General features: G+C 41.9%; 1 pseudogene; it reads right to left on the bottom strand.

The window, feature by feature from the left end:
- Nucleotides 1-20,277: 20,277 nt before the first annotated feature.
- On the bottom strand, nucleotides 20,278-27,518 carry LOC125100459 (zinc finger protein 300-like; annotated as a pseudogene).
- Between the last annotated feature and the right edge of the window lie 116 nt (nucleotides 27,519-27,634).

Below are 27,634 nucleotides of genomic sequence, written 5' to 3'. Positions count from 1 at the left end.
CTTCTGACCTCAATCTGCCCCCCACCTCCATCCTTTCTAGGTTATTGTTGGGCTGGAAGACTATAGTGCTGGAGGAGCACTATGTAACAACCTTCATAAATCATCACTTATCAATGAACAACCCACATCCTACTTCCAGTGAGTTAACTAACAATGCATCAAACTGCATCAAACCAATGAGGACTAGAAGGAACTGGTAAACTCTAGAGCAGAAGAACAAGATGGGGTAGGTAGCTTATCACTGCCCGTCCCCCACTGGCTTCTCCCAACACCACCACAGCTAACAAATAGCCAGGTCAGGTCCATATCACTCCTACCCCTTCCTTGACTCAGAATGTTCATGTCAACTGGGCTTGAGAAGTCTCCTTGAGAAGGTTTTGGAGTCCTGGTCCTAACTCAGTATGTACCATAGCCTAGTCCCTTTTACAGTCTCTCCAATTCAGAAATGAGGAAATCAGAATTCTGGCCAGTCTGAGAGGGCACAGCTTCTCATGAATCAACCCCAGGGGAGGAGTCCATGAGGACAAATGGGGTTATGCCCAGGAGAATCTGGGTTGGGTTAAGGGCGAGGGGGGAATGAAGGTAAATCATAGTAAATCATATGGTTTCCTCCTTCATGGCTCTTGTCACTCTTCAGATGGCTGTTTTGGTTTGAAATGAGCAAGGACATGAAGTTCAGAGTCTGCATATTATCATGCCCATGCACATTCCCCACGAGGTCAAGAGGCTGGGCTGACCTCTCTGGGGCCCTAACCTTATTCAGACACACTCTACCACCGCCTGCCTGGGTAGCTTCAGCCAAAGCAGATTCATCCCTCTGGGCCATGACCCTCCCAGTGGGAGGTGTTAAATAGGGTCAATGGCCTTCTGCCCTGCTGGCTCAGGAAGCCTTTTAGAGGGCTCTGATAGAGTGTTGGAGCAGAAAGACGCTAGAAAATGAACTTCAACGAGAACTGAGGATATTTTCCCCCTTCCAATTCATTCTTTCTCTCCAAAGCCATGCCTTGTCAGTGCCTTTTCCTCATGTTACTGAGGTCTTAAACTTACTAAGCCTACTGGTGCTACGCGCTGTCCCAGCTGCTGAGGGTTCAGGGACTCAGAGTGGATAAGGAGTGAGTCCTGCCCACAAGAGGCTTGCAGTCTGGTAGGGAGGTGACCATAAACTGGCTACACAGGGTGACGGTTACTCTCGGAGGGGAAAATGGCAATGCGGAGCAGGAAACCTAGCTTAGCTCAGTGGCTGCAGGGCCGGCTTCCAGGCGGAAGTAACTGGCAATCTGGGAAGGAGTAAAGAGTCCTTTACAGAGAGATGTTTGGAGATGTTTGGAGCTGAAGAAACAACTCCATCAAAGGCTAAGTGGCCTCTTCCAGTTTTAATACTCTACATTCTTCATGGCTGAAGCAGAGAGTTCAAGGTGAAAAGTGACAAGAGGTAAGCCTGGAGAGGTAAACAAGGGCAGATGGAGATGGGCTTTGATGACCTTGGACTTTATCCTGAGGACAGCAGACAGAAGCAGCCTCTTTCCCCACATCACTTTGTTTTGTTATTCTTTTACTACTTTTCACAATTTTAAGTGATCTCGTTCTTTTTTTATATCTATTTACCTATTTTTTAATTTATCTACCTATCTAAGGTCTATCCTCTTCTTCCAACTCGAATGTAAACAACAGGGGGTGGGACCAGGATTAGGGAGAGGGGATGGAATGGAGGGGGAAAAGGGAAAGGCAAACATGTTTTAAATAGCCATTGTGTGTGCTCGCAGGCACGAAACACAGTGCTAGGCACCTCTCAGATATTCTTTGAGGAGAGCCTCATTATTACCCCCATTTTACAAGGGAGGAAACAGACTCCGAGGGATGAAGTACCTGCCCAAAGTTATTAAATGTGTCAAATGTGGAAATGGATCCTCTCTCCATTATGGACGAAGGGGTATAGAAGGGGATAGGAGAAGAGAAAAGGAAGAGGAGGAGAGCCACGGTGGGGAGAAAGGAGCAGGAAGTAAGGTGTGGGGGCCCTGGCATGCTGCCAGGCAAGGGCAAGGGGCCCAGAGTTGTTCTTGCATCCCAGAAGGCTGATGGGGGATGTTTATGAGAAATCTCAACATTCAGAAGGAGCATGACCTCCCAGCCTGCCTGTTCCTGCCCCGTGACTGCTCCTGGCTATAAACAGCCTATTAGCCCCAGGAAACTGGCTCCTTTACCACTTAGCTTTATCTCCCGGGATGGGCGGGCTTGAAGAGCAGGGGGTGCCTGGCCAAGAGGAGGAGAGGCTACTGGAAACCCAGTGATCCTTAAAGAGCGGGGTCAAAAAAAGCCACATAGAGCACACATTCTGTCTACCTCCACCCCCTTGCAGAACTGTCCAAGGCTGCATGGTGGGTTAATGGGCCCTAAAAACCCTTCACCCAATGGTTGCCACTTTAAGGGAATTAAAGTTTGACTCATCTCATTATTCTTCCTAATGACCACCATCATTAGAGCTCTAATGCTGAAATCAAATGAAATGGTGGTGAAATCAAATGAAATAATGGTTATAAAGGCACTTGGCAAACTGAACCCCCCTGAGCCCTTGAGAATTTGTTCCCAGTCCAGTCCCTCGTGCCTCCCCAATTACCACCCCCCCACACACTTAATCCCTTAGGACAACTAACACAGGGAGACACACACACTCTCTCTCACTGACCACCACACATCAGGTCTCAGCTGCGAAATGAGGGTTATTATTTTTTTAAGATTTTATTTACTTATTTTTGCAAGAGAGAGAGAACACAGGGGCCGGCGGGGGTCGGGGGAGGCAAGGAAGAAGCAGACTCCCAGCTGAGTAGGGAGCCTGATGTGGGACTCAATCCAAGGACCCTGGGATCATGACCTGAGCCAAAGGCAGACACCCAAAAACTGAGCCACCCAGGCACCCCTGAAATGAGGGTTATAATAGTACTCACCTACTAGGTTGTTGGAAGGATTAAATAAGATACTTACATGAAGTTTAGCCCCATGTGTGGCACTTCCATGGGCTCAAGAGTTAGCTACATCTGTGTCGGGTGTCCCTTGAGAAATCCCATTAGAAACCTCCCACAGCAATAGGAATAGAAATATTTTTGAACGGGAAAAAGAGATGTGGCAGGTGTTTACTGGGTTTTCATAGACAGTCTGAAAGACTGGAATGAGAACACCAAGAACCCTGTGAAATTTCTGGGAGAGTGGGGATGTCCAAACACAAGAACTGGATGAAATGTCTTAGGACATTTATAGCTCAAAAAGGACAGAAAAACACAATCTCGTTCCAAGGCAAGTGGTAGGACGTGGTGACCTTTCAAGGACACAGGAGCTGTGGCTATAATTGAAAGGTGTTGAAAACTAGCTGAGCTCACAGGGCTCATCCTGCTGGTTGTCCCTGTAGAGCTAGTGAGCGCAGAGGACCCCCCACCCCTCATCTTGCACTTCCAGAAACTTCTCCCAGTATTCCCATTAATAGTGCCTTACCTTGAGTCTTGGAATGTGTCTCTGTCTCTTCCAATCTCTCTTATTCTCATTGGACCTACATTTAATAGTTTGAGAATTTTCATTCACACTCTATATGATTACATTCTTCTTGTAAAATTAAAACTTGATAACTAAGGTGAAAATCTCATTCGCCTCATGAGAAGAGTTCTTCGTGAGAAGAGTCACAACTTTTCTCCTCTAGCATAGTTAGCAGACTGTTTATTCCTCCAGAATATTCTCTGTGCACACACGCACTTAAAATATATATGTGTGACAGCATTTTTATTGTTTGGCTTTTTTCTTTTTTATGACACATTATTATTGTGCTACAACTTGCCTTCCTCATCCACTGTATGTTTTCGAAACTCGTCCATGTGAGCATTTTAAGTCTACTTAATTATTAACCACTACACAACATGGATGTTTAATGGTTTGTTTGCTGACTCCCCCCCTCGCCTGTCTTTTTACTGCCACAGACAATGCTGCCTGAACATCCTTCACACATCTTGTCACATGTGATTTTATTTCTCTAGGACAGAAGAATTATAGGTAATCGGGGTATGAACGTCCCCTGTTGAATCTTAAGTATAGATTCTCCCTAGCCAGTTCCTGGGGCCATTTCTTGTGATTCCCAGGTACCATATCTAAAGCACCAGCTTCCTACTTCCAGCTCCCCAGGGAACATCTCCACACAGAGCTCCCTCAGGCCCCCCAATCTCACATAAGAAAAGTGACGTCATCTCTCTTTCCCTCCCCTCGGCCTTTCCTCTGGAATACACGTTCACATTCTCCCTGTTACCCAAACGTGGAAACTTAACCATAGCTTTCCCTTCTCTATCCCCAGCATCTGACGAGATGTCAAATCCTATGGATTTTCTCTCAGAAATGTCTTTCAGTTCTCGTTCCATCTCTGGTTATCTTTGGCCAGGATTATTTTAACAATCCCCTAACTAGTCTCCTTGGTCCCTTATGCAACGCGACAACTTCATCTTCATAAAGCACAAGTCATGTTATTCTCTTTGGTTGGTTCCCCCCGAATACAAAATCCAGTAGGATTTCCTTGGCCTGCCATTCCCAGACTTCTCCAATCTGGCTCAGTCTTTTTCAGTTTTGATCTCTTCAGATTCCTCCTCTCTCACCCTCCAGGAACACTGATCCCCTTGCATTTGCAAATGTACTGGTATTTCTTTTTTTTTTTTTTTTTTTTTTTTTTAAATTTTTTTATTTTTTCAGCATAACAGTATTCATTATTTTTGCACCACACCCAGTGCTCCATGCAATCTGTGCCCTCCACAATACCCACCACCTGGTGCCCCAACCTCCCACCCCCCACCCCTTCAAAATTCCCAGATCGTTTTTTCAGAGTCCATAGTCTCTCATGGTTCACCTCGCCTTCCAATTTCCCTCAACTCCCCTCTCCATCTCCTCTTGTCCTCCATGCTATTTGTTATGCTCCACAAATAAGTGAAACCATATGATAATTGACTCTCTCTGCTTGACTTATTTCACTCAGCATAATCTCTTGTACTGGTATTTCTTGACTCCAAGACTTTATTTCCATGTTTCCTCTCCTAGAAGTCTCTTTTCGAGCTCTGCCTGTTGAAGGTCTACCATCCCGATTAGGTCCTGTCAAACTGACGTGAAGGATGTGGATTCCAGTGTTCTACCCATTTCTTAACTCTCTGACCATTGATTTTCTTTCCTATAAAAAGGATATAATACCTTCCAGGTCTATGGGGGAACTTTTTCTTTTTTCTTTCTTTCTTTCTTTTTTTAAAAAGATTTTATTTATTTGAAGGGGAAAGAAGAGGGAACACAAGCAGAGGGAGTAGGAGAGGGAGAAGCAGGCTTCCTGCTGTGCAGGGAGCCAGATGTCGGGCTCAATCCCAGGACCCTGGGATCATGATCTGAACCGAAGGCAGATGCTTAACGACCGAGCCACCCAGGTGCCCCCACATTTTTCTTTCTTTTTTTTTTTGTCTTTAAAGATTTTTATTTATTTGAGAGAGAGAGAGAGAGAGAAAGAGAGTAAGAGCACACAAGCAAGGAGAAGGGTAGAGGGAGAAGGAGAAGCAGACCCCCCCACTGGGCAGGGAGCCCAATAATGGGGCGGGGGTGTGGGCAGGAGGTGCTCCATCCAAGGACCCTGAGATCATGACCAGAGCTGAAGGCAGACACTCCACTGACTGAACCACCCAGGCGCCCTACGTGGGGGAATTTCTAATAAGTGCATATAAAGCCCTTAGCGCTTTTTTACAGAGTCAATGCTAAATAAACCTTAGCTCTTACTCTTATCAAGTCTCTTTTATAAAGCCATGCCTAGTCTCACTGCAAAGTGACTTTCCAGCGTACTTGGGCTCTCACTATTCTGGTGGGTTAGTCATTCATTTATTTATGTGTAAGTCTGTCCTCATACCTGACAATACCCTCTGAGGGGCAGGGATCCTCCTATTTATTTCTGCATAGTTTGCCAGCACAGTGCCTAGAACTGAACTGAATGTGGGGAGAACGTTTTCCTGCTGTCAACTTTGGAAGCACAGGGAAATGAAGCAAGCCTGCTGAATGGAATCAGAAGGCAGGTTTGAATCCCACCTCAGCACTCGGTGGTTGGTGAGAATCTGTACATGTCACTTGCTCTCCTAACACCCAGTTTCCTTATGTAGAAAATAGGGAAAATATTAATATCCACCCCCCAAGCTTGGGGTGAACTTATGTATGCCAAAGAACTTTCTAGTTGTTTTTTGCCTTTAACGCTTAGCTTGTCTTCTCACAGTAGCCTGCTTCCCCCTTGTGGATAAAATTCAAACTGCATCTTAAGCTCATCATCCATCTAGAAACCAGAGGTTTCTCTTGGCATTGTTTAGATTACTGAAAAACTGAAAACAAACCAGGCCTCCAAACAGGAGTTTGGATAAGTATATTGTGGCACATCCACAAAGAGGAATATTATCAAGCCATTTTAACATAATGACATAGATGTCGATGGTGTACTGCCAAGTAAAACTGTAGTTATAAACGTAAACACTACATCCTGTTTTTTGTAAATATCTGTACATACATGAAAGGATACCCCATTGAATATTAATAGTGTTTACACTGGGTGGTAGAATTCAGCTGCTTTTCAATTCCTTCTTTACAGTCATATGTCTGATTCTCACAATGAGCACAAATTATTGTTATTAGAAAAATATAGCTCCTTTGCGGCACCTGGGTGGCTCAGTTGGTTAGGTGTCTGCCTTCGGCTCAGGTCATGATCCCAGGGTCCTGGGATTGAGCCCCGCATCGGGATCCCTACTCAGCAAGGGGTCTGCGTCTCCCTCTGCCTCTGCCTGCTGCCATGCTTACTTGTGATCTCTCTCTCTCTGTGTCAAATACAAAAATAAAATCTTAAAATTAAAAAAAAAGAAAAATACAGCTCCTTTAATCATGGGGGAACCTGTCAGTAAAATCAGATGCCTATGAGTTACCTGCTGTGATAAGCCACGCTGATTCAGGGAGTATTGTGAGTCATAGTTTTTTGAAAGAAGATTCCGTGCTCCAGGACAACACATAATGCACCGTAATCTAACGCCGGAGTCACCCCGAGACACATGGGCCTCCGAGAGCAGCTGCTTCCACAGTCGTTTATCAGCTCCTTGGGCCTGCTCCAGGAGCTCAGGGGACAGGAAGAACCTCCTGGGCAGAGGGTTGGAAAAGTTCCTGGGGGAGGTGGCAAATAAGTTAAACAGACGTTGGCTCAGTGTTTACTCAGCATTTGTCAGACTCTGCACCCAAGGGCCACTTCACGGACATCCAGAACATATGAAGACTCTATAGTTTAAGTTTTCAATAATCATGACTTAAGACAAAATTTAAATAATAAAAAAAGTAATGCTCTCATATCCGCAGGAAGGATGATGGTACCATTTTCGGCTTTAACCAGGGCCTGTACATCTGGCTCTGTGAGGGAAGGCCCATTCTGCTTCTGGGTTTTTTTCTTTTTCTTTTTACCATTTTAGAAAGTCTGAAGTTAAAATTGTACCCCAGAAGTCACTACAGAAAACAGTATGGTGGCTCTTCAAAAAATTAAACCAAAATTAAACCAGAATTACCATACAACCAGACAATTCCACTTCTAGGTACATACCTAACCAAACTGGAACCAGGGACTCAAAACGTGTGCTCTTAACCACTGAGCTATATTACTTCCCCAAGTCCCAGAGAGTTTTTAAAACTCATGTGGCAGGGATGCCTGGGTGGCTCAGTCCGTTAAGCTGCTGCCTTCAGCTCAGGTCATGATCCCAGGGTCCTGGGATCGAGTCCCGCATCGGGCTCCTTGCTCAGTGGGGAGCCTGCTTCTCTCTCTCTGCCTGCTTGTGCTCTCGTTCTCTCTCTCTCTGACGAATAAATAAATATCTTTAAATAAGCATCTTTAAATAAAAATCTTTAAAAAAAAATCTTACGTGACAAAAACTGACCCCATTAGTACCAGAGGGCAAGTAAAAATCTAAATGACCTTTCCAGGCAGTGGCTCTGGGGAGAATAACCATTTAGAGAGTCATGAACACATGGGGCAAGCTTGGCACCTTTGGTGCAAACATCATTATGAATTTACAAGACTTCCATGGCCTACAGATAGTATCTTTACTCTCCAAGGTTCTGGACAGAAGAAGGGCAGGAGGACACTGTGGCACAAACTCTGGAGTGTAGGTCAAGTCTGCTGCTTACACAAGTCTGTGACTCAGAATTCTGAGATCACACTCCCTGGTTAATGGAAACGAGGCTCTCCTTGTGCTCCTTCTCAAGTGTTCTGAAGGGGGCAGGAGTACAATACCTCCCTGAGCACAGGAAAGCGGTGAGCTTTCCTGGGGGGGATCCCCAAGCCACTTGAGCACTGTGTGGAAGAGTTAGAGGGTGGATAAGGTCATTACAGACATAGCTTAGACCAGGCTATTGTCTGACCATCTCCAGATGGGGGCGAAATCTGGGGAAATACAGTGCTTGTTTGGTATCCTTCACCTGGGTTCAGAAGGTGAGTAAACCCTGTGGGGGAAGTGCATGTGGGTTCCCTGCAGCATGGCAGAGAGGTTCTTGGGGTAGATGACAAATGGACCATGAGGCCCTCAGAACACTCATCCGAGGAGACACTGACGATACCTGATGGGTATCCTTCCAGGCTCTTCCCCCCACATGCCTCTAAAGCCTGAATTTTGGAACCTGTTAGATGATCATCAAAATGGACACAACTTGAGGTTTCCTTTCAGGGGTCAGAAGGACATCAAGCCCTATCTATTGCCGTCCACCTGCTCTCTTCCCATTACATTCTCACGTCGAGGCTCTTGTGACTCTCCCGCACCCCTTCACTCTCAACAGCAGGAGCCCCGATTCCTAGTGCTTTACGGATGCTGTCTTGTATTCACCTGGTGGGACGGTTGCTTCTCCTAGTCTTCAATCTTGTTCCTCTTTTGAACCTCAGTCAAAAATAAAAATAACATAAATAAGTAAGGAATAAAATCTGTTAAAAATAACTGGTACATCCATACGATGGAATATTATCCAGTGACAAAAAGAAACGAGTTATCAAGCCTCACAAAAACATGGGTGACCCCTCAGTGCATACTGCTAAGTGAAAGAAACCAAATGAAAAGGCCGTGTACTGTATGAGTCCACTGACGAGACCATGGAAAAGAAAACTACACAGGCAGTGAAAGTATCAGTGGTTTTCAGGAATTCAGAGAGGAGAAGGGAGTTGAACAAGGGAAGCCCAGGTGTTTTTAGGGTGCAAAACTATTCTGTATGACACCATAATGAAGAATATACATGACACTGTGAAATTGTCAAAACCCATAGAACTTTAAAGCACAAACCATGAACTTGAATGAAATCAATTAAAAGCAGAACTTGGAAAAAAAAAAAATAAAAGCAGAACTTGGGCAGTAGGAGGATCTCAGGCTGGAGTTTAGACTTTGACAAAAAAGATTCTAACTGTAGGACACATGTATGAAGCAACCTGCCTGCAGGGGGCGAGGGGAAAGTTATTGGCCTAAATTAACTTGGGAAATTAGTGGAACAGTAAGACTAGAGACAAACAAATGTAAGCACCGTACCCTAGTTGCTAATGTTATTTTGCACAGAGGTACAGGATAATAATCCTGAACCACTACACATGTATACTGAAATTGAACAATTAAATAGATGGGTGGCAAATGGAGAAGCCTGGTGTCTCACTGTTGGAGCAACAGGTTACAGACAAGCATGTGGGGAAGCTTAGGATGGTCTACACGATATTGGAGTAGAGCTGGAGACAGTGCAAAATCATGTTTAGCGACTTGTGGATGGAGATAGATACATACAAAGATGTGTATAGGTACATGGATATATGGGAGTTAGTATAAACCTATCTCTTTCCTCTCTCAGCAGACAGGGCCTAGAAGCTGTGATGCTCCAGCAGCAGCAAGCATTCCTGGTCCCAGATCTGGGTTTCATTTTTATATATAACAGTTTGAGATATAATTCACATACATACAATTACCCATATAAAGTTATATTTACATGGTTTTATTGTGGTACAACCAACACATAATCATTTTTAGAATATTTTCGTCGCCTCCCCCCAAAACTCTGTACCCATTAGCAGTCACTCCCCATATCTCCCTAACCTTCCCATCTCTAGACCATCACCAATATACTTTGACCCTGAATTTTCCTAATCTAGACATTTCATATAAATGGAATATTGCAATGCATGGTCCTTGTTTCACTTGGCATAGCATTTTCAAGGTTCATGCTTGTAGTATTGTGTATTCGTAACTTACCTCTTTTCATGGCCAAATGATATTCCATTATTTGGGTTTTGCCAACTTTTCTTTATCATGTGGACAGTTAGGCTCTTTCCACTTTTTGGCTATTATGTATAATGCTGCTATGAACATTTGTGGACAATTTTTGAGTGGGCATATGTTACCATTTTTCTTGGGTAGATACCTAGGAGTGCAATTAATCTTTTGAGGAACTATCGTACTGTTTTCCACAGCAGCTGCTTTTATACAGTTCCATCAGCAAAGAAGTATATGAGGGTACCAGTTTCTATACATCCCCACCAACATTTGCTCTTGTCTATTTTTTCAACTACGGACACACTAGTGGTGTAAGGTGGTATCTCACTGTGGTGTTGCCTTGTATTTTCCTGATGGCTAATCGTGTTCAAGATCTTTTGGGGGGCTTATTGGCCATCTGTATACCTTCTCTGGAAGAACATCTATTCAGATCCTGTGTCTACTTTTTTTTTTTTTTTAAGAGAAAGAGAGCATACACGTGAGTTGAGGGAATGCAAGCAGACGGAGAGGGAGAGAGAGAATCTTAGGCAGGATCCATGCCCAGTGCAGAGCCTGATGCCGGGATTGATCTCACAACCCTGATATCATGACCTGAGCCAAAATCAAGAGTTGGAAGCTTAACAAACTGAGCCATCTGGGTGCCCCTCTTTTTTTTTTTTCCAGGTGTCCCTCTTATATCTACTTTTTAAAAATTTTTATTTTATTCTTTCATTGTTCCAACATTCATTGTTTATGCACCACACCCAGTGCTCCATACAATACGTGCCCTCCTTAATACCCACCACCAGGCTCACCCAACCCCCCAACCCTCTCCCCTCAAAACCCTCAGTTTGTTTCTCAGAGTTCACAGTTTCTCGGTTCATCTCCCTCTCCAATTTCTCCCAACTCACTTCTCTCCTTCTCCCAATGTCCTCCATGTTATTTCTTATGCTCCACAAGTGAAACCATATGATAATTGACTCTCTCTGCTTGACCTATTTCACTCAGCATAATCTCCTCCAGTCCTGTCCATGTTGATACAAAAGTTGGGTATTCATCCTTTCTAATGGAGGCATAATATTCCATTGTATATATGGACCCTATCTTCTTTATCCATCGTCTGTTGAAGGGCATCTTGTCTCCTTCCATAGTTTGGTGACTGTGGCCATTGCTGCTATGAACATTGGGGTACAGATGGCCCTTCTTTTCACTACATCTGTATCTTTGGGGTAAATACCTAGTAGTCCAATTGCTGGGTCATAGAGTAGTTATATTTTTAAAATCTTAAAGAATCTCCATACTGTTTTCCAAAGTGACTGCACCAACTTACATTCCCACCAGCAGTGTAAGAGGGATCCCCTTTCTCCACATCCTCCAACACTTGTTGTTTACTGTCTTGTTGATTTTGGCCATTCTAACTGGCGTTAGATTCTAACTGGTGTAAGGTGGTATCTCAATGTGGTTTTGAATTGAATCTCCCTGATGGCTAATGATGATGAACACTTTTTCATTTGTCTGTTAGCCATTTGTATGTCTTCTTTGGAGAAATGTCTACTTTTAAGTTGGGTTATTTTTCTTTTCAGTAGGAACTCTATATATTCTAATTATAAGTCCCTTAACATCTACATAATTTTCCAAAATTTTGTTCCATATTTACTTGGTTTCATGATAGTGTCCTCTGAAGGATAAAGTTTTTTTTTTATTTTTGATGATATCCAACTCATCTTTTTTTTAAAACTTTGTTGCTTATGCTTTTGGTGTCATATTTAAGCATCTATTGTCTTATGCAAGGTTATGAAGGTATGCCAGGTGAGCTGTCATTGACTGGGCATTATAAGAACTTGATTTCAGAAGTAGCAGCTTTTATATCTGTGTTAAATTTTGTAACTTATATTTTAAAACCAAAGGCAGGTGAATGCAAGTCTTAATAATGAAGAATTTCAGGAGAAAAAATAAAGGAAGTAGTAGTCTCGATCTCTCCACTCCACCTCATGCACCTTCCATTTTTCACTTCCATCACCTTCAAACCTTGATCCAGTAAAAGCTTCTGACTCTCCTGATCAAATAATCTTCCTTTTCCCCATAGCTTCTGGTACATCAGGGTTTTGGGTTTATTTTACGCTTTTATCAGGCAACCAAGATGGTATGACTATTCTTGTGTGTTTAGGTTCAAAAAAAAAAAAAAAAAAGCCACATGGCCAAAAACTTCTACTCAGTAAATGATAAATTTTTTCTTGTTAAATTGTTAGATTACATGAACTTTCTAGTACCACTGGATCCAAAATTCTGTGACTCTGTTCCCATGGTTCTATGGTTTTAAAATTTTAATCCATTGGTTGTTTAGTGGTCAAGGCAGTTAAAGGCAGGCTCATCCTCTTCTCTGATCTCCTGTGTTTGGATTTCAGACATGGCTAGCTGGTATTCCCAAGCCAAGTGATATCTTCCTCTTCTTCTTTTTTTAGAAAATGATTTTATTTATTTATTTGACACAGAGAGATCACAAGTAGGCAGAGAGGCAGGCAGAGAGGGTGGGGGGAAGCAGAATCCCTGCTGAGCAGAGAGTCCAATGCAGGGCTCAATCCCAGGAGCCTGAGATCATACCTGAGCTGAAGGCAGAGGCTTAACCCCCTGAGCCACACAGGCACCCCCAAGTCAAGTGATATCTTCTTAAAGAAAGTAAACACAGGCCACCTGTGGGTCTATGTGACCTACCTTGTAAGAAGAAGACAGCCACAAAAACCATCCTTATGCTCAATAAGGCAGGAAAGTTCCAGTGAGGAGAGACAACACTGAAAAATACCCTGGATACGTTTTTTTAAGAAAGAGAAATAGTCTATTGGCCACTAGGCTCAGATGTGTTTGTGGAGAAAGATGCAAATATGGATGGAGTGGTCAACATGTCCTTACAAGGAACCCATCTCAGCATACAAGATAGTAACTCTTCTCAAGGACCAATGCTGGATGATGGTCTAACTCCCCAAAACAGGAGAGAACCCAAAAGAATTCTGTCTTGCAGCCAACCAGGGACAGAAGGAAAAACCAGTCACCTGGGAGAGAATGAGATCTGGGTCTTTCATCAGGGTTTCTTACCCAAAGGAATTTGCTGTTCTGTGAGGTGAACAGAGGATAAGACTCAGGGCTTCAAAATGTTTCTAAAATCACTCTCATCACAGACGTATGGTACCCACCCTGACCATTTCCCCTACCCTCCCCCCATTCACATGTGTATTCCATCTGTGAACCCAACAGAAATACATTGTAGAAAGCCCTTTTCCCTCATGCATCTCACCTAGACACATCATCCTACACTTTGGACATCCCTCCTTCAGAGCGTTACTCAGACTTCATGTCATTCATGTCATTCTTCTTGCTATCTTCTTCTCCAGGTAGACTGCACTCAAATCTTCATACACATGAAGTTTTCCCAATCCTCCCAACTCTGTCTTTTCCCATCATGCTCTGTGTAGGGGGAGGTGTTAGGATGCTCCCCAAGTAATTTCTATTAAAGAAAAAAGAAGGAGGCGGAAACCTCTTACTCTACCATGTTGGTTCTAAATTTTGTTCCACGTCACAGGGCTTTCTCAAGAACTTCTAGTGGATGATTCCATTTGTGGAATCATGGATATGTGGATATTGGATATTGGAAATGGGTATTCCATTTGTGGAATCAAATGTGGGTAGCATTTGTGGATTCTCTAGTATGTACGATGATAGTCAGGATGTTATATTCTGTTGATTCCATTATCTGAAGTAGTTTAGAAAGAGAAATAATCTATTGGCCACTAGGTTCAAATTACATTCTTATTAACATATTACATTCTATGGAACATTTGTTATAAATAAATGAACGAAAGCTGATACATTATAATTAACTGAAGTCCATGATTTACTCAAATTTCTTTAGCTTTTATCGGATGTCCTTTTTCTGTTCTGGGATTCCCTCTAGGATACTACATTACATTTAGTCATCTTGTCTACTTAGGCTCCTCTTGGCTGAGGCAGTTTCTCTGACTTTCCTTGTTTTTATAACCTTGACAGATTTGAGAAGGACTGGTCAGGTACTTTGTAGAATGTCCCTCTTGAGATTTTTCTGATACTTATCTCATGCTTAGACTGCAGTTCTGTGTTTTAGGGAGGAAGATGACAGAGGCTAAGAGCCATTTCATCATCTTATAGCAAGGGTACCTGGTATCAACATGACTTAGCAGTGTTGTTATCAACACTGATCATGTGTCTGAGGTAGTGTTTGTCATGCTTCTCCACTGTAAATTATTCTTTTCCCCTCTCTTTCTACACTATCCACTTTGGAGGTCACTATGTCCAGCACACACCTAAGGACTAAAAAGTTATGCTCTCCATTCTTGGGGGCAGAGTTTCTATTGATTTTTAAACTATTTGTTATTTCCTCAGTGTTTGCTCTAGGGCTTGGACAGTATCTCTTAATTTGTCATAATATCCTTCAGATTGATATTAATTCCAAGATATATGGAAAATTTGCCACACTTGACCCACTTTATGCTATTGTTTTCACATGTCTCTATATGTTAAAACCCAACAACATAGTGTTGTAATTGTTGCTTTACATAATTTCACATCTTTTGAAGAAACCAAGAGAAGAAAGGACACACAAATACTTCCTTACTTTCTCATAACTTTTCTTTGCTTCTACTTTGTATTGTAAAATATATCTCTTTATGTTAAAGACCCAGCAGCTCAATTTTTAAAAGCAGATTTATGGAGATACAATTGATATATCATACAATTCACCCATTCAAACTATGTAATTCAAGGGTTTCAATGCATGCACAGACATGGGTCACCATCCCCTCAGAAAGTTATACTACACTCCTTAGCCATCCCCCACCCCCGCATAACCTCCCAGTATCTGCCTTCCTGGCTAGTATTCACAGCAGTCCTTTGTCTGTGACCTCAATTCTTTGCAAGATCAAGAGGAATTGCTGATTTCCAGTTTGTTGAGACTGTTTTCCTTGTTGTAAAAAACTGGGACTGACAACTTCCCAGAGTTTTCTATGTCAGATAAGAAACCAGAAGGCTGCTCGGTTAATTATTCTTTGTTCTTTTTTCCCCTTCTGTTCTCAGAATGTATACTAATGATCTAGCTTCAAACTTACTGATTCTTCTGCCAGCTTAAATGGACTGTTGAGCCCTTAGAGTGAATCTCCATTTCAGGTACTGTTACCTTTCAATGCCAGAACTTCTTTTTTTTTTTTTTCTCAAAGGCTGTTGACTGCCGGAAGAAGCATTTCCGGCAGCGGGATGATCTTTTTTTTTTTTTTTTTAAATATTTTATTTATTTATTTGAGATACAGACAGTGAGAGAGAGCATGAGCGAGGAGAAGGTCAGAGGGAGAAGCAGACTCCCTGTGGAGCTGGGAGCCCGATGTGGGACTCGATCCCGGGACTCCAGGATCATGACCTGAGCTGAAGGCAGTTGATTAACCAACTGAGCCACCCAGGCGCCCCTCAATGCCAGAACTTCTACTTGGCTCTTTCAAATGATGTTTACCTACTGATATTCTCTATTTGATGCATTCCTGTCATAAACATAATTTCCTTTAGCTTTTTGGAACTCTAAGAGCTTCTTTGGAGTCTTTGCCATGTAAGTTCAAAGTTTGGGCCTCCTCAAAGTAGTTTCAATTGCCATTGTTTCTCCTGTAGCGAGAGTGACAGTACTCTGTTTCTGTGCATCTCTCAGTTTTTGAGATAACAAAAGTTGGTGTGGCAACTTTGGATTCTGATACATCCCTCTCAGGGCTCATCGATGTCACTCTGTTTTGTTAATTTTGTTAGTTGGCTTCCTGGCTTCCCTGGACTAGTTTCTGTGGAATCCATTTTCCCCAACAGTGTGTCATGTCTGAGGTCAGTGCTCAGTTTCCCCACGGGCTTCCTAGAAGTCACCCCGGCTCAAAAACTGTAGTGTCCAGCCACTGATCAATCAGAGGTTGTGCTTAAGCCCCATGAGCCAGTAAGGCTTCCATTCCATGTTCATAGATCTGTGTATGACTTGGGGAATTCTCTCAAGCCTGCCCCATGTCTAACAGTGACTATCACCTTTCAAGTGCCTGTCTGGTCTGTCCTTGATGTGTACGTGATACCTAGACAGGCGCACAGCCTTCCAGATGGATTACTGTAACTACGACTGTGCAGGGCACTTTTTAGCTATTTCCCTGGTTCTTTCTGTTAAACTTCTGGATGGCCTGCCATTTCATTTGTTGTTACTTGTTTTATAGAACTAGTAGAGTTATAATTGTTTACAAATAAGGTATCTATTTTCACCAATGTCTAAGTCACGCATTCCTCCCACTTTGTACCAAATAAAGGCAGCTCCTTCTGTGGAGCTGCCGCCCTCCCTTCTTGTCTCTCCCTTTGTTCAGATGTCTCATGGCTCCAGTGCAATAGAAGAGCTGGAAGGAGCAGCCAATTTTTCCCGGAGTGACACATCTACCCTACAAGTGGAGCTGTGGAGACTTCTTGGCTTCTCCTCTTGGCATGGAAACTCCTCCCAACCAGTGGGATTTGGGAGGAGAAATGGGAGCCCAAGGTCTTTTTGAGTCACTCCTTCCAGGACAGAACCTCTGCTCTGTAAGTGGGACCTGGGAGAATGATAGCTTGCTATCCTTTCATCTTGCTCCCTGGCATGAAACATCGGCCCTACAAACTAGAGCAGGGTGGTTGGGATGGGATCAGGATCCCAGTGTCCTTGGCTTTCCTTGCCTTAGGCAGAGCCTCTGCTGTACAAGCAGGGTATAGGTTGGGCATGGAAGCCCCAGTCTTCTCAGCTGCAGCTAACTAAAATTGAGCTACTGTAACATGGAGCTAGATTGGTAGATGTAGCTCTCCTTTGAGGATATTGGACTTGGAGGAGATTTCAGACCCTTAATAGGATCTTTTTTCTGAGTCCCTTTATTTCACTGAAAAGATCTATCAGGTTGTTGATATTTAAAGTCTTTTAGGGGTGTGTGGTTGGCTCAATCCGTTGAGTGTCCAACTCTTGATCTCAGCTCAGATCTTGATCTCAGTGTTGCGAGTTCAAGCCCCATGTTGGGCTCCACGCTGGGTGTGAAGACTATTTAAAGAATATTAAAGAAAAAATAAAGAAAATAAAGTATTTTAAATCATTCTCTTATTACTTGGAAGTCTAGGATAGTTGGTTTTTGTTTTGTTTTTTTTTAACTCTGTAAGACTCCAAATGTCTGGACTCTATTTGCTTTCATTTCATAATATTTTGCCCGAGATGATCTCTTTCTTGTAATTGTTTGCCAAAGGCAGCTAATATCAGTCAGCAAATCTTACCAATATTCTGTTTTCTAATATTGAGGTGTCAGCACAGTAGGCTTAAGTAGAGGAAGGCAATTTTATTGTATGTTTTGCCAGTTGGTCACCATCTTTCCAGGCTCTGACATCAGTTTTCTCTCTGCCCCAGTATTAGGCCAATGTTACCTATCTTAGTTTTTGTTACATTAGCAGTACACTTCTAGAATCGACCCCTAAACAAAGTGGCTTAATACAGGAAGGAGGCAGGGCAGTCATTCCAGTGGCACACCCTTGTGAGAATGAAACAGAATGATACATGCACCCCCCCACAGACCTATCCCTTCCATCAAAGCCCTGATCAGAGTGAATCGTTTCCTTATCTGTTTAATTACAATAGGAACTCTAATTATACCCTTGGAAAATACAAAAATAGCTAACATCTTGTGAGCACCATACATACATGTATAATCCTTGCAATGGCCCAAGAAATCATGACACTATTCTAATTCACCAAAGAGAATATGAGGCTCGAAACAAATCCAGAATCTAGATCTAGCTGGCTCCGGAACGAGAGCTCTCCCAACACCTTCTGTATGTTTCCTGTCTGTACTCCTAAATCTCTGTTAAAACTCACTTCCAAAGAATGAAGCTCCATCTTTAATTAATAAATAAGGAACAAGTAGATTTCTAATACCATAGATAGTCATATGTGAATTTGCAGGATATCTCCACAAGTTTAATTTTTAAAAATGAATGATTCTCTGGGGTGCCTGAGTGGCTCCGTCAGTTAAGCATCTGCCTTAGGCTCAGGTCATGATCTCAGGGTCCTGGAATCAAGCCCCTCATTGGGCTCTCTGCTCAGCAGGAGGCCTGCTTCTCCCTCTCCCTCTAGCTGCTCCTCCCCCTCTTGTGCTCTCTCTCTCTCTCTCTGTCAAAAAAATAAAATCTTTAAAAAATAAAATAAAAATGAATGATTCTCTCTGGAAAAAAATCCCTACATTTCTGAATTCTAAAATCCTTATTAAAGTATTTCTTACTATTCTATCAAAAGGTGAATTAGGGAATGCCAAATAGACAGAAAAGGTGCACAGTACAATGAACCCACATCATATTGTTGGGTTATGGAGTACTTATAATTTGTATCTCCCACTTTATGAAGTAATCCAATGAAAAAGAGCAGTAGCATGTGTATTAGTTTGCTAGGACTGCCATAACAAAATGCCAAAAACTGGGTAGCTTAAGAAACAGAAATTTGTTTTCAAACACTTCTGGAGAATAGAAGCCCAAGATCAAGGTGCCAGAATGGCTGGTTCCCTCTGAGGTCACCCTCCTGCTGTCTCTTCACAGGGTCTTTCCTCTATGCACCTGAATCCCTAGTGTCCTAATCTCCTCTTATAAGGACACCAGTCAGATTGGAGTAGGGCCAACCTCATGGCCTCATTTTAATGTCACTGCACTTTAGAAGCCCTATCTCCAAATACAGTTGCACCCTGATACTGAGCATTAGGTCTTTAATTAGGGAAGACAATAACAGTATGTAAGAAGAGGGTAATTTAGTCACTGAAAACAATTATTTAAACCAGAGTGAATGTTGTAAGAAGATGTGGCTATTTTCTTCCACTCATTCTCGTATACCTATATCATATGTATGTACGAACAATAATAATACATTGTCATATTCTTTCATTGATCAAAAACCAGAAGTAAAATATATGTGTATATATACACACATACATATATACATACATATATATGTGTGTATATATACACACACATATGTATAGCAATCAACAGAAAGAAGTTTTTATTTTAGACTTCTGAATTTTTTTAATTGAAGTATGGTTGACATATAATATTAGTTTTAAATTCTTTTTTTTTAAAGATTTTATTTATTTATTTGACAGAGAGAAATCACAAGTAGGCAGAGAGGCAGGCAGAGAGAGAGAAGGAAGCAGGCTCCCTGCTGAGCAGAAAGCCCGATGCGGGGCTCGAACCCAGGACCTGGGATCATGACCTGAGCCGAAGGCAGTGGCTTAACCCACTGAGCCACCCAGGCGCCCCTAGTTTTAAATTCTTGAATGACATATTTTGTGTTAAATAGAAGAAAATAGTATTATTTAATGTGGAAGATCTTGGTCGATGTCATTGTACTTGTAATACTTACTTTATATTCATATTTATGTTAATTTCACATGTAGAATTCCAATATATGATTTATGTTCTGTGGTGCATAACATATTATAATACAACTAGAACTATAGTGTTTTCATACTTTGCAGATTGTCCGTGTATGCTTTTCTAATTATGTTCTGATTAGTCCACTTATGAATACTCCAACGGTCTTTATAGGCCACAGTGAGCATTTTATACTTTAACATGGATAACATCTGAAACAAAAACAAAGCTGCATGCTTTAAAAATATATTGAATTAATAGGGTTGACTTCTCGATACATATAAGATTTGATTTCTCCTGAGGCTTTTGTTTGAGGATATTCCCATATTAGTTTCTCTTTTAAGGAATTTTTTCTTTATGAGTCCTTTTATGTCAACAGAAGGCTGAGCTATGTCTGAAGGCTTTCCCACATTGATTGCACTCATAGGGCTTTTCTCCTTTGTGAGTTCTGTGATGTATACTGAGGTCAGACTTCCCAGAAAAGACTTTTTCCCAGTATGGACTTTCTGATGTCTCATAAGGCAGGACACTTCAGTGAAAGCTCTCTCACACCTGGTACACACATAAGGTTTCTCTCTGTGTGTATTCTCTGATGTACAAAGAGGTGTGACTTCATGCTGAAGGCTCTCCCACATTTATCGCACCCATAGGGTTTCTCTCCAGTATGAGTTCTCTGATGAATGTTGAGGTGTGATTTTTGAAAAAAGGCCTTCCCACACTTATGGCATTCATAGGGTTTCTCCCCAGTGTGGATTCTCTGGTGTTCGATGAGGTGTGATTTATGGGCGAAAGCTTTTCTATATTCAGTACACCCATAAGGTCTCTCGTGCGTATGGATCCTCAGATGGATAACAAAATTGTATTTCTTGCTGAAGGCCTTCCCACACTCCGTACACACAAAGGGATTTTCTCCTGTATGAGTTCTCTTATACATAATGAGGTCTGACTTCTGGAAGAAGGCTTTCCCACATTCGCTACATTCATTCTTTCTTGCATATGTTCTGTTACCATTAAATGAACCCAAATAATTCAAACTCCTGCCACAGGAGTCATATTTTTGGGGTCTTCGTTTGGAAGAAACAAAGTCTGTGCTCGGAGGAAATATATTTCTAAGTGCATTATACTTGTTCCCCTTTTTCTCTGTCACAGTTTCCTGGTCGATGAATGCAACATACTTCAAAAGTGTTTCTTGGTTCTCTTGCTGCCTTTCCAAGTGGTCATCAAGATGCCAGACTTCTTCTATAAGGAAGCATAATTAGCTATATGTTTGTGAATATTTCTGCTAATGTATTGTGGCTCATAACTTTTCACCCGATTGTGAGAATGAATCTTTACCTTAAGGCTAGTATCCCTAACAAATAGAAATACCAAGTTTAATGGAATCTATACCCTTGAGCTTTGTAAGAAAACCACAACTTAAAAAAAAAAAAAAACCACTACATTTGCAGAAACAGAAACAGAGAATATGACCAAAAACACAAATATATCTTGCTATATGCAAATAGGACTTCGCAAACCAGGAAGAGAAATGAAAATGATTATAAGGTGCAATAAAAAGGGAAAAAGGAGGACAGCTCTTACGGGGTCCACAGGAAGAGCCCATCTAGAGAATTATAATGACTGGGTGAAATGGTGATTAGAGGAAGTAAAGGAGACACTGGAGGAGGAACAGAGAGATCTGAGCTGGTGCCTCATCGACTCATTGGATTGCTCCAGTTTAATCCTCACACATCTCTTTGCTTCCAGTGTCTCTGAGCTCTTGTCTATTCATCCATCAACGTGAAGCTGATTTGACAAAGCCATCAAGCCCGCTTGCAAGCAGGAACACCTTTGTAGCCAGTGCTTCGAAAAGCTGTAACAGTAATTCGTTCTTATATGGGTTTGAGGGCCCAGGAACTTGTGTGTCCAGTGAGAGAGAAATAAGCCACAGGATAAGCCAAATACTACCTGCCTCAGGGTTAGATGAACCATCGAATTCTCACTGCTGAGTGTATCATCTTAGTCTAAAATAGTTCACAGACACTGCATTAATCCTGACTTTTCAATACTCTCCCCACCTTCTTCTCTACCTACCATATATGGAAGAGGAATCACAGTTAAGAACACCAGTACTAAAAAAAAAAAAAAAAAGAACACAGGTACTGAGTCCAGATTACCAGGGTTTCAATCCTAGCTCCATCACTAATTAGACATGTAGCACAGGTCAAATTCCTTGATGTCTTTGGGCGTCAACTTCCCCTTCTATAGAAAAGGATAACAACAGTACCTACCTCGTAGCAATGTCATGAGAATTAAAGGAGTCAACAGATGTAAGGTACTCAGAATACTGCCTCACACATAATACGTTTTGTTCGTGAGACACCATTATTATGTGTATTATTACTGACAACTATGTGCTTGCCACTTTTGCTTTACATCATGTTTTCCAAATTTCTGGATTCTGTTAAAGTGGAGACGCTAAGCAGCAGATTTCTCACTCTGGATCTAAAATCCTATCTGTCTTCACTTTTATCTATTTTGTAAACCTCTGACAGTATGTGACTACTGTTCAATTTATGCTACCTACATCCAGAGCAATAAAGTCATTCCTTGGCTCAGAATTCAAAAATTCTCCGGAACTTCCTAACCCACTTCCTGACATATAAGCTATCAGTCTTTAAAGACAGTGAGTAGATTTCCATTCTTTATCCAGCACTGGTTCCCCAGAGGTTAGACTAGACACCTCTCATAGGAAGATACACAGATGGCGAAAAACACATGAAAATGTGCTCAACATCACTAGTCATTCAGTGCAAATCAAAACCACAAAAAGATACCACTTCATACCCATCAGGACCACTGCTAGAAAAACAACAACAACAAAAATAACAAGTGTCGGTGAGGATGCAGAAAAACTGGAACCTTTGTGCACTGCTGGTAGGAATGTAAAATTGTGTATGGTAGCTGTGGGAAAGGTCACAGCAATTCCTTAAAAATGAAAACACAGAGTTACCACATGGTCCAGCAAATTCACTCCTGGGAGTATACCTAAAAGAATTGAAAACAGGGGCTCAAACAGATATTTGGACATCAATGGTCTTAGAAGCATTATTCACAGTAGCCCCAAGGTAGAAACAACTCAAATGTTCATTGCAAATGAACAGATAAGCAAAATGTGGCATATACACACAAGAGAGTACTATACAGCCCTGAAAATGAATCGAATTCTATCACATGCTACAACATGGATGAACCTCAAAGATAGTATACGAAGTAAAATAAATCAGACATAAAAGGGCAGATACGGTTTGGTTTCGTTTATATGAGGTATCTAGGATAGTCAGATTCCTAGCAAAGCAAATAGAGTAGTGGTTAGCATAGCCAGCAGGGAGATAGCGTGTGGAGTTGATGGTGATGTTGAAAGAGCTTTGGAGGTGGATGGTGGCAATGGTACCACATCAGTGTGAATGTACTTAATGCCACTGAAATGCACACTTAAAAACAGTAAATTCTATGTGATGTATATTTTGCAAAAATTAAAAAAAAAAAAAAACAAACTCCTCAAAGTCTTAAATGAAGTTGGTAAGAACCACAGGCAGAATATACCTGGAAGGGAAAATGTGGCTCTCTAATAGCCATGCAAAGAGGGCACAAATATAGAAAGGTGATCTATGGAAATGGCATTCAGGTAAATAAGGAAATTATGCCAACCGTCCCAGCTATTTTCAAAGGTCCAAGGGCTTCAAGAAGAGAGTCCTGAAGCATATTTTTCAAAGATGCCAACCCTTACTGATCAACTGTGATCTTTTTAAAAAAATTCCTTTTAAATTCCAGTAAATATATAGTGTTGTATTAGTTTCAGGTACAACAGAGTGATTCAACAGTTCCGTGTATTACAGTGCTCACCGTGACAAGTATACTCTTAATTTCTTTCCCCTGTTTCACCTAACCTCTGGTAAACATCGGGTCAACTGTGATCTTAATTTCATTCCCTTCCAGCCACAGAGCCCTTTAGCTAACTCACCTGCATGGCTCCAACTTGGGATTTCTCTCTCCATCATCCATGGTTCTTCACCTTGTTCCAACTTGTGGATCACAGATGGCTTTGTGGTTTGATATCCTGTCAATGGGAAATGATATGGGATTTGGACCTAGCTACCTGGGCTTCAGGTCCTTTGAAGCCTGAACTTTATCAGGGACTGCCTGATGAAGGTACCCATTTGTACCTGAAAAAGAGAGGTCTTTAAGCAAACCTGTAGCCATACCTCCCAAAGACAGTCAATCTTAAATCTAATAAGACCCAGAGCCATACTTGTAAAAGTACTTCAAAGGGCTGATTATTTGGAGCAACTGAGAAAGGAAAAGTAGTTAACTAGGCACATGCCATCAACACTGGGAAGTGGTCCTTACCCACTGAGATGAGGTTGATATTGTTCTCTAGCATCACATCCCTGTATAGATCCCTCTGGGGAAGGTCCAGATACTGCCACTCCTCCTGGGTGAAATCCACAGCCACGACGTCCTTGAATGATACCGGTCCCTGCAACAACACATTCCTATTCCAACTAAAGTCATCAATATTGCACCAAATGGAAAAAAAAAAAAAGCATGGCAACTCATTTAAAGCATGTTCATTATTTGATAATGTTTGCTGAACTTTAGCCCCATTTCATTTTTGGTGATATTATACTAATTTGGTCTCATTCTGTTTCTCTAGCACTATGCTTTGATGCCCATTTTTCTAGTTTTATGTTTCATTTTGTGGGTAACACAAACATCATATTTGAGATACTTTACACTGTGTGTTCATTATTCATTAGGCCATTCATTCACTAAATCATCAAGCAAACATTTACTGAACACTCCGTAAATATCTAGAATAGATTGTCCTAGATACAAGGACCAAATATTGAATCTGATCCAATTGGCACGGCACAGAAAAGATACTCACTTGGTATCAAGTTATATAAAGAGAAGAAGGCACCGCATCAGACGCTCTTGATAAGTTGTTTTAACAAAGAAATAAAATATTTTAATTGTCAATGCTTCAAAATAACAATGTACTAAATATTTGTTTTGCTACTTTTCATTTTCCTATACTTGTATGATCAACAGTAAGAGGATTTAATGTTGTAACCAAAATTTTTAAAGGTCATAGAACAACTATAACCATTATTTTAAAAATCCCAGATTATTAAGATTGCTTTGCATGGTTTTAGCTCACATGGTCATTTTTAGTCTTCCATTACTGTTCCTATATAATGGAAAAAACTAACTCTCTTAGGACTTGGTCATTCTCTGCAGCCTTTGGGTGAAGACAGAGATCTATGAATACAGAGGTAAGGGGAAGAAATGGAACCATGACAGACCAGGTATGACTTGAAGATCCCAGAATCACTGGGAGCATATTTTTCAAAGCCACACAGGGGTGCCTCAGCTGTTGGGTTGAGGAAGCCACTCTGTGGGAGAATGTCTCCTGGGCCCTCCAGAATTCATTGTGAGAAAAACCACAGATTTGCACTAAGATTTGTCTGCAAGAATATCTGTTGCAGCACTTTTTAACACACTGAAAAGTTGGAACAACCTAAGTAACTGGTAAAACAAACAAATACACACTCCAAAGGTAAAGTAATTTATGGTCATCAAAAATGATGCTGCCAGGGCGCCGGGTGGCTCAGCGGGTTAAAGCCTCTGCCTTCAGCTCAGGTCATGATCCCAGGGTCCTGGGATCGAGCCCCACATCAGGCTCTCTGCTTGGTGGAGAGCCTGCTTCCCCCTCTCTCTCTCTGCCTGCCTCTCTGCCTACTTGTGATCTCTCTCTCTGTCGAATAAATAAATTTTAAAAAATGATGCTGCCAAATATTTAACTGCATGTAATGGTAGTTGGTGCCCATCCTTCTCTGACCATTTATTCAGGCCTTCCTGTGGATCCTAACCCGGGCTGTAGGAACACAGACAGGTTGGAGTCTGAAGGTAGAATATACCAGCAACAGGTTCTCAGTGGGACCCAGGAACTGTGGAAGAGACACCAACAGACCCGGGAAATATAATGTCTACATGGTGAGATTCGTGCAACAGTCTTTCTGGAATCTTTCCCAGGGGAGGTGAAATCCCTGTGTTTTAAGCTAAGGGAGAGTAGAGATCAGTTAAATGCTATGTTTTAGATTGGGAGACATATATAGAGTAGAAGATTTGGAGGAAAATATTTGGGTTTGAATTTACCTGCTGGCTATTTGACCTTGGGCAAGTGAGTCAACGTCACCTCTCCAGGCTCAGTAAAATTAGAAATAATATCAGTGTTTTATCAGTGATTAAGGTAAGAATCATTGATTAAGGTAACACAAACATATTTTACAAAACAACCTAATGTTAGTATGTTAATGTGTGTGTGTGTGTGTGTGTCCATGCTGACTGTTCCCTCTACCCAGCACACTCTTCTATATCTTTCTTTTTTTTAAGATTTATTTATCAGAGAGACAGAGAGTCGGGGAGGAAGGAGCAAAGGGAGATGAAGATGAAGAGAATCTCAAGCACACCCCCCAGCTGAGCATGGAGCCAGACACACGGCTCCATCTCATGACCCTGAGATCATGACCTGAGCAGAAAAAAGAGTCAGATGCTTAACCAGATTGAGTCAACCAGGTACCCCCACTCTTCTATTTCTTCAAGTCTTTGCTCAACAATCACCAAGGAGGCCTCTGCTGTCTACCTAATTTGAACTTAATTCCCATTTCCCTTACCCTGATCTACTTTGTGTATAAATTCTAATATATCATTTACTATCTAATATACTATATGATTATGCTTATTATTAATTGGCTGTCTCTACTTACTAAAAGTAAAATTTCATAACAGCAGGGATTTTTGTCTACTTCATTCAGTACTGTATATTCAGTACTATATCCCCAGCACCAGAAACAGTGCCTGGTTCATGGATGCCCAATAAATAGTCATTTTTAAAAATACAGTTATATGTAGTAAATTTCATAAAATAAGCCTTATCACAAGGGTATACATATGCAGTATTTTACAGTATTTTACCTATTTTTTAAATGTGCCTGCTTACTGTAGGATTCCATTTATATGATATTCTACAAAGGCAAAATTAACCTATAGAGATAGAAATTGTAAAACTGGTTGGTTTTTAAGGAGATGGGGGGAAGGGCTGACTAAAAAGCAGCAGAACTTTCTGAGGAATTAAAACGTCCCGTATTTTGATGGGGGTGGTAGTTACACGGGTGCATCAACACACTTTACACTTTTGTTCTCTGTAAATTATATGCAAATCATTCTGTGTAAATTATACCGGACCTAAAAGTACTGGCAAATAAAAATACTAGTCTTGGCTCATGAAACAGATTTCACCACTCATACTCACTAGTGGGTTGCAGCCGATGGTCTGAAAAACTGACTTAGAGGGCTGCTGTAAGGGTTAAAGGTTAGATGCCTTTGGAAAAGCAGGCAGCACTCCACCTAGAACATTTCAGACCTTCAGTAAAGCTTGGTTCTGTTTCTGCACCCGGGAGGGCGCTTCTCACCTTAGTGTCCACTACTGGGCGCGCACTGGCACCGCCGGATGCGCTCCAGGCACGACACCTGCAGCGCTACACCAGCAAGAATTCAGTCCCGGGACCTCGCCCACCCCGGGCTCACAGACATAGATTGAGAAGGGTCGCTGTAGCTTTTGACACCACCCCGATCCACGCGTACCCCAAAGTCTTGCTGAGCCCTATTGTTCTTTCCTATCCTCCACGAGCCCGCACCTCCAGCCCCGACCAAGACGAACCAGACGCGGCGCTCAGCGCCTCCGTACTCGCCCCCTCCCCGGTGACACTGCCTTGAGACTCAGGCGGGCACACATGCGCGGAAGAGGGCGCCTCGCGCGGGACTCAAGGGAGCCGGGTCCCTTCGACTGCGAAATACATCTC

This window comes from Lutra lutra, chromosome 5 (assembly GCF_902655055.1).
Source record: "Lutra lutra chromosome 5, mLutLut1.2, whole genome shotgun sequence".
NCBI classification, from domain to species: domain Eukaryota; kingdom Metazoa; phylum Chordata; class Mammalia; order Carnivora; family Mustelidae; genus Lutra; species Lutra lutra.
This window is presented reverse-complemented; position numbering and strand designations above follow the sequence as displayed.